The 7,106-nt window shown below is 43.1% G+C and overlaps 2 long non-coding RNA genes across 2 annotated transcripts in view; both read left to right on the top strand.

Annotated features, from left to right (window-relative positions):
- Positions 1 to 229: 229 nt before the first annotated feature.
- LOC148125696 (uncharacterized) lies at positions 230 to 4,466 on the top strand. Its single transcript, XR_015743952.1, has 4 exons — positions 230 to 263; positions 1,772 to 1,843; positions 3,421 to 3,480; positions 4,430 to 4,466. It is a non-coding gene; the product is annotated as an uncharacterized LOC148125696 (long non-coding RNA).
- Positions 4,467 to 7,009: 2,543 nt separating this feature from the next.
- Positions 7,010 to 7,106, top strand: part of LOC148125697 (uncharacterized) — a 6,811-nt gene continuing 6,714 nt past the window's right edge. The window contains exon 1 of the long non-coding RNA XR_015743963.1: positions 7,010 to 7,051. This is a non-coding gene — a long non-coding RNA (uncharacterized LOC148125697). The remainder of the gene's footprint in view (positions 7,052 to 7,106) is intronic.

Genomic DNA, 7,106 nt, shown 5'->3' on the forward strand with positions numbered 1-7,106 from the left:
ATAGTTTTCTCAAGTTTTCATGGGTACTTACATGTATGGCATTCAGCTTTGTTCGGGTATTTTCCCACGTCATTGTAGTTGTGCTTTTAAAGTTGTAGCAACGTTTCGGCAGAATCTCATCTGCCATCATCATATAAATATATATAAATAAAGTTTAGGAAAACTTTCAGCCAATGTAATTGGGGTTTTGACTGGATTACAAGATCCTGACTTGATCCCTTGGTTCCTAGGTGATGGGACCTCCTGGGAAGAAAGGTGTTCGGGTAAGTAGAGACATCCACTCAGGAAGCCAAAAAAAGGAAGGGCATTGACAGAACCCCCAAAAAGAAGATCATAGAATTGGGGAACATCTCAAGAAGGTTTTAGATAGATCAGGACAATTGATGAGTGCTTCTGTCACTACAGGTAGACCTCAAACTTACAACAGTTCACTTAGCAATCACTCAAAGTTACCGCGATGATCCAAAGCGTGGCACAAATACAGTCAAATAATGAGTCCCTTTATTAGCTCCAATTTTGCCCCCAATGTCCAGGTTACCTTCTGGTCTGGAGAAAACCTCTCCCAGGAACAGCCTTTGGCTGCAGAGAATCAAGTCCAAAACATGGTCAACAAAAACTTTAACTATAAGTCCAATCAAGGCAAGATGAGGTTCTTAGCCTGGCAGGGCAGGAGAAGGAATTCCAGACGTGAAGGAATGGCAGTAAATCAACCCAGTTGGGAGGATTCCAGGAACACAGATAACTAAAGTCAACACAAGATAAACTCACGTTTGTTCCCAGCAAACGCCGCTCTCAGCTTGCATCTCTTTTAAACCTCATTCCCAGCTGCAGCTAATGAAGGGAATCGAGGCCCTTTCCTCCCTTGTAAGCCATGCAACCCACATTGCTCCCTTCTCCGTTCCTCATTGCGTGCCCTAGGATGAAGAGGGGGTGGGCCTGGGTCTTCCTCTGAACTCCTTCTCCCTTGTTCTACCTCTCCCCTGCTCTGCCCAGCCAGACTTTGCCATACCCTAGTTTCCTCCACGGTCAATGGAGCCACACTCCACTCTCTGTCGGCTGTTTGTCTTCCTCCTCGGATTCAGACTCCAACAGGGGCACGACAGTTACTGTGTCACTGAAAAAAATGACTTAGATCCATTTTTTCACACAACCGTTGCAGCATTCCTCACAGTCATATAATCAAAATTCAGACGTTTGACAACCGATTCACATTTATGATGGTTAGCATCTGGGGGGTCACACAACCCTCTTTTGCGACCATCTGACAAGCAGTCGACGGGGAACCCTTAACAACCGTATGACGAATTTAAGATCTGCCATAACTCACTTAACCAAGTCGGCAAGAAAAGTGTAAAATTGGACAAAACTTGCAAGTTTTGGGTCCCATTGTGGTTGTAAATTGAGAACCACTATTGTTTTTGTAGACCTTAAAAAAGGACCACCTGGATTAGGACCAACCCAATCTTTGCATTTATTTCTGGATGCGTTTCCCCATAATACACAATTTACATACGCAATACACAAATACACAATTTTGGAAGGCAGGTGTTTTTTTTAAAAAAAAAAATCTAGATTTTGTAATGTTCAGAAAAGTGTAGAATTTGAAGAAAACTTTTGTTTTCTAATCAGCCAGGAGATATAAATTAAGGGTCACTCCATCTATCTGGGAAAAACAGTTCTCGTAGGAGCATGATTTGCACAGAAATTTGCTTAGCCTTGTTTGAGAATTAAAAAAAAACCCAACAAATTTCCCTTTTGTTTCTGTGTTTAGGGGGAAATCGGACTGATAGGCCCTCCAGGACCAAAAGGCCACCAGGGGGAACAAGGAGAAAAAGGTGAAAAGGTAAATAAAAGGCTTTTATTTAAAGTACTGATAGGCTATATTTCACAGCAAAGCTTTTACCAAGTTTAACTTTGTGGTGGCCAAAACTATAACATTGGCTTTCTTTAAAAAAAAAAAAGTCATCAAATCACTTTGAAAATACAACACAATCTAACATAAATTCAAAGAGTGTTAAGTGGCAAAAGTATTTTGTTCTATATAGCATCATTTTTCTACCTCTCATCTATTATCTATCTTCTATTATCTATTATCTATGCATCATCTATCTATCCCTCTATCCCTCTATCCCTCTATCCATCTATCCATCTATCTATCTAAATATCTATCTCATTTATCTGTCTATTTATCTATTATCTATTTATATCTATCCATCTATCTAATATCTATCATCTATCTCATTTATCTTTCTATTTATCTATTATCTATTTATATCTGCCTATCTGTATCTCTATCTATCTATCTAATCTCATTTATCGTTCTATTTATCTATTTACATCTATCCATCTATCTAAAATCTATCATTTATCTCATTTATCTTCCTATTTATCTATTATCTATTTATAACTGCCTATTTGTATCTATCTATCTATCTATCTATCTATCTATCTATCTATCTATCTATCTATCTATCTATCTATCATCTACTAACCTACCCTGTCTGTCTGTCTGTCTCTGTATCTATATATCTATCATTATCTGTCATCTGTCTATCTAATTTCTCCTTAGTTCCAGGCCGATTCTTTCCTTAATGAGTTTCCATCCTTTGGTTCTTGTCCTGCCTTGAGTGTTTTAGAGAATAGGTGGACCCCTTTATCTCTGGGGTAGCGCCTCAAATATTGGAAGACTTTTATCATGTCTCCCCTAGTCCTTCTTTTCATTAAAGTAGACATACCCAATCCCTGCAACTCTTGGGCCATCCAATTCCACTTTTGCAGCGGGCAAGGAGACCGACTCAAGCATCTATGACCGCTGACTTATTATTAACAGAATAACAGAGTTGGAAGGGACCTTGGGAGGTCTTCTAGTCCAACCCCCCGCTCAAGCAGGAAACCCTTAACCATTCCAGACAAATGCTTGTCCAATCTCTTCTTAAAATCCTCCAGTTTCAAGAACCCACAGCTTCTGGTGGCAAGCAGTCCCACTGGTTAATTGTTGTCAGGAATTCCTCTTTCGTTCTAGACACAATGGTTAGATAAGAGATAGCTAAGAAGGAAAGGGGACGGAGAAAACTTCACTCAAATCCCTAGTTTTCTGAACAGTAAAAATAAAGAAGAGGAAATGTGCATTCAAACTTGCAAGATCCTGTTACAGGTAACCCTACAACTACAACAGGGGTCTTCAAACTTGAAGCTTTAAGACTTGTGGACTTCAACTCCCAGAATTCCTCCTCCTGTCATGTTAGCTCAGGAATTCTGGGAGTTGAAGTCCACAAGCCTTAAACTTGCCAAGTTTGAAGAGCCTTGCCCTACAACACGGGTAGTAGTGTTAGTATTCTTGGTGTTGGCTTTCTGTCTGAGCTACCTCCAAAACCCGGCAAGGGGAAATAACCTTGATTTTTTAAAATTTCCTTTCTATAGGGAAGCCCCGGATTTGGGATTCCAGGTCAACTGGGACTGAAAGGTGAACCTGGAGTAAGAGTGAGTTGGAAAACGGGATTGGGATTCTCATCTCTTGGGAAAAGAACAGTATCAAAATGTGGGGGAAGATTAAGGGGTTTTTGATCGACAATATTTTCCCAAGATGGTAACTTTAAGATAGGTGGACTTCAACTCCCAGGATTCCCCAGCTAGCATACTTTAAGATGTGGGCTTCAATCCAGCATGCTGACTGGGGAATTCTGGGAGTTGAAGTCCACCCCTCCTAAACCATATTGGCTAGGGAATTATCGGAGTTTTAAGTTCACCCATCTTAAAGGATGCTGGCTGGGGAATTCTGGGAGTTGAAGCCCATCCATCTGAAAGCATGCTGGCTAGGGAATTCTGGGAGTTGAAGTCTACCCCTCTTGAAGCATGCTGGCTGGGGAATTCTGGGAGTTAAAGTCCACCCATCTCAAAGCCTGCTGGCTGGGGAATTCTGGGAGTTAAAGTCCACCCATCTCAAAGCCTGCTGGCTGGGGAATTCTGGGAGTTAAAGTCCACCCATCTCAAAGCATGCTGGCTGGGGAATTCTGGGAGTTGAAGTCTACCCCTCTTGAAGCATGCTGGCTGGGGAATTCTGGGAGTTTTAAGTCCACCCATCTTAAACCATATTGGCTAGGGAATTATGGGAGTTGTAAGTCCACCCATCTTAAACCATGCTGGCTAGGGAATTATGGGAGTTGAAGTCCATCCTCTTAAACCATGTTGGCTAGGGACTTATGGGAGTTTTAAGTCCACCCCTCTTAAACCATGCTGGCTAGGGAATTCTGGGATTTGAAGTCCAGCCGGCTTAAAGATGTCAGGGTTGAGAAACTCCGCTCTATAAGTACCTTCTACATTACAACATCTGTTGTGGTCTTCCATGCTTCCTTGCAAGAACACCTGGCAGGAATTATACTGAATGCTTTAAGAATAAATGCCCAGCTAATTTTCTTTCCAAATTTTACAGGGAAATGTTGGTTTGTCTGGCAAGCCAGGGCAAAAGGTGAGTCTCTGTGAATAATTAGTGCAACATGAACACTTCCTGTAATTTTGCCTTGGGGGACACTTTAGCGTTTTAGAAAATTTTGTGCAGATTGCCTGCAAAATTCAGATACCCAATATATTTTCGTATTCTTAGCCCTTACCTGTGATCAAACTTGCATGGTGTTGTGTAAAAGCCGTCTCCCTTATTTGAATTGATTTAAACACTGATTTCAGTTTCCCCAAATGATCAGAGGGAGGCCTGCAGGAAGCCAAAACAACCATTCTACCAAGTACATCCAGTTATTTGGTTCAAATTGGAACCAGTTTACAGCATTAGAAATATCGTGGGTCATTTCTTTACGGCAGCCAGATTTTCAGGAAGAAAGGGAGGGAGGAAAAGAAAAAGAAAGAAAGAGGGAGGGAGGGGGGAGGAAGGAGAGGAAAAGAGGGAGGGGAGAAGGAAAGGAAAGGAAAAAGGGAGGGAGGAGAGGGAAAGAGGGAGGGAAGAAGGGAGGAAGGAAAAGGAAGGAAAGAGGGAGGAAGATTAACAGTTGCCTTTTACCACGCAGAAGTGAAATTTTGGAATGGTGAATTTTTAAAACTGAAAAACTTTGAACACTTTAAATTCTAGGGAGAAGAAGGAAAGAAAGGAGAACCTGGAACCCAGGTAAGTTTGTTGTGAGTTTTATCCAAATTGCAAATCAGTGTAGCGTATGGGATCCGTAAGATTCTTGGTAGGAAAGCTACGAACCAGCCGATAAGGAGCAATAACAGAATATCCTGGGATGGAAGGACACTTAATGGAAACGGACCCAATTTGATTCTGTTCTGCAAAGATAGGTCAGAGAAGAAAGAACCTAGACTTTCAAAATTGGGTCGCTCTTCCTTACTACAGTAATTCCTGGAGGAGCTCAGCCATGTTTGCTTAAACAGCAGTGGTGGGATTAATTTTTTTTTTTTTTACTACCGGTTCTGTGGGTGTGGCTTGGTGGGCGTGGCTTGGTGGGCGTGACGGGGGAAGGCTACTGCAAAATCCCCCTCCCCACCCCACTAACCTGCTTTCCAGCTCCTTTCTCCTGGGCAGAGCAACCAAAGAAGACCCAGCCAATCAGATGGGACTCCATAGGAGGCAAAGAAGAGATGGGATTGGCGGGGCCAGTCAGAGGCGGGATTTGCTGGTTCTCTGAACTATTCAAACTTTCCGCTAGCGGTTCTCCAGAACTGGTCAGAACCGGCTGAATACCCACCTCTGCTCCACAGTCCCCAAATAGAAAGTAGAGTGAGAAAGAAACTCAAGATAACCCCAGTCTAATTTTCTTTCGTACTAGATGGGGTGGGAAGTGTCATATTTGCCGATCGCAAGAAGGAGACGCGAGACGCAGTGACTCTTTCAAAGCTCTTTATTTAGTTCTGAGATCGGCTCGGCTCTCCCTTGGATCGGTGGCGGCTTATATTGAACTTGCCTTGCCAGCCGCGGCCAATGACACCGCTTTGAATCCCCCGCGATCGGTTTCCTCCAATCGCAGGCGATTCGCAACGGGCCGATCGCTGCGGCTCACTCAGCCAATCCGAGCGCCGTGCGTCTCAGCCAATCAGGACGCGGGGTTACAAGAATGCTAATGTAGCAATACAGAACAGGAAGAACCTTCCTGGGATTCTTATCCGGTCTACTTCTTGATTTGGCCTACCTCAAAGGTCCAAGGGTTGACTCATCCACACCCAACGGGAGGAAATGTTGACAATGACTCTACAATTGGATGACCTGAGCGGGATCCCTGTCTTAAAGTCGCCAAGTTTTCCTTTTCATGTTGGTTAGATCATGGTTTCTCAATCTTGAGCGCTTGGAGATAGGTGGATTGCAACTCCCAGAATTCCCCAGCATGGAGACCTCCTACCTAAACAACTTTAAAAAAAAACGACCTAGTTAAAAAACAAAAAAAAAAGCCAACCCAAAGAGCAAGATGTAAACAAAAGCAAATAAAACACACTCACACCTCAGGAACAAAACACATTAAACATTTAATTGGTGTGTTTTAATGCGAAAAAAAAAAATTGGTGATCTGCAGAACAATGACTTGCACTGTTTATACTATTTTATCTTTTTTTAAAAAAAAAAACGTATTAGAAGTCTGCAGGATTTAAAATTATGAATTTAATGGGTCCCTGAGGTCCGAATGGTTGGTGGACCCTGGTTTAATGGACTGCTTAATTGGCCAGTCACATGAGTAGTTCGGAGAACCAGCCAATCCCGCCTCTGACTGGCCCTGCCCCATCTATTCTCCGCCTCCCGAGTCTCAGCTGATTGGCTGGGTCTTCTTTGGTTGCCCTGCACAGGAGAACGGAGCTGGAAAGCAGGTTAGTCAGGTGGGGAGGGAATGGGGATTTTGCAGTAACCTTCCCCTGCCACACCCACCAAGCCACACCACGCCCACCAAGCCACACCCACAGAACCGGTAGTAAAAAAAAATTGAATGCCACCACCGTTGAGGATCCCCCGCTTTAGACAAATGAAACACCTCTCAATCCTTCACAGGGTCTTTTGGGACTTCCGGGACTCCCTGGAGAACGAGGGATGAAAGGAGATATGGGGCCGCCTGGGAAAGATGTAAGTTGCAGGAGGGGAGAGAATGACATTAAAGTCAACCCAAAACATGAGAAGA

The sequence above is a fragment of the Pseudonaja textilis genome, chromosome 5 (assembly GCF_049901715.1).
Source record: "Pseudonaja textilis isolate UNSWEBS1 chromosome 5, rPseTex1.2, whole genome shotgun sequence".
NCBI classification, from domain to species: domain Eukaryota; kingdom Metazoa; phylum Chordata; class Lepidosauria; order Squamata; family Elapidae; genus Pseudonaja; species Pseudonaja textilis.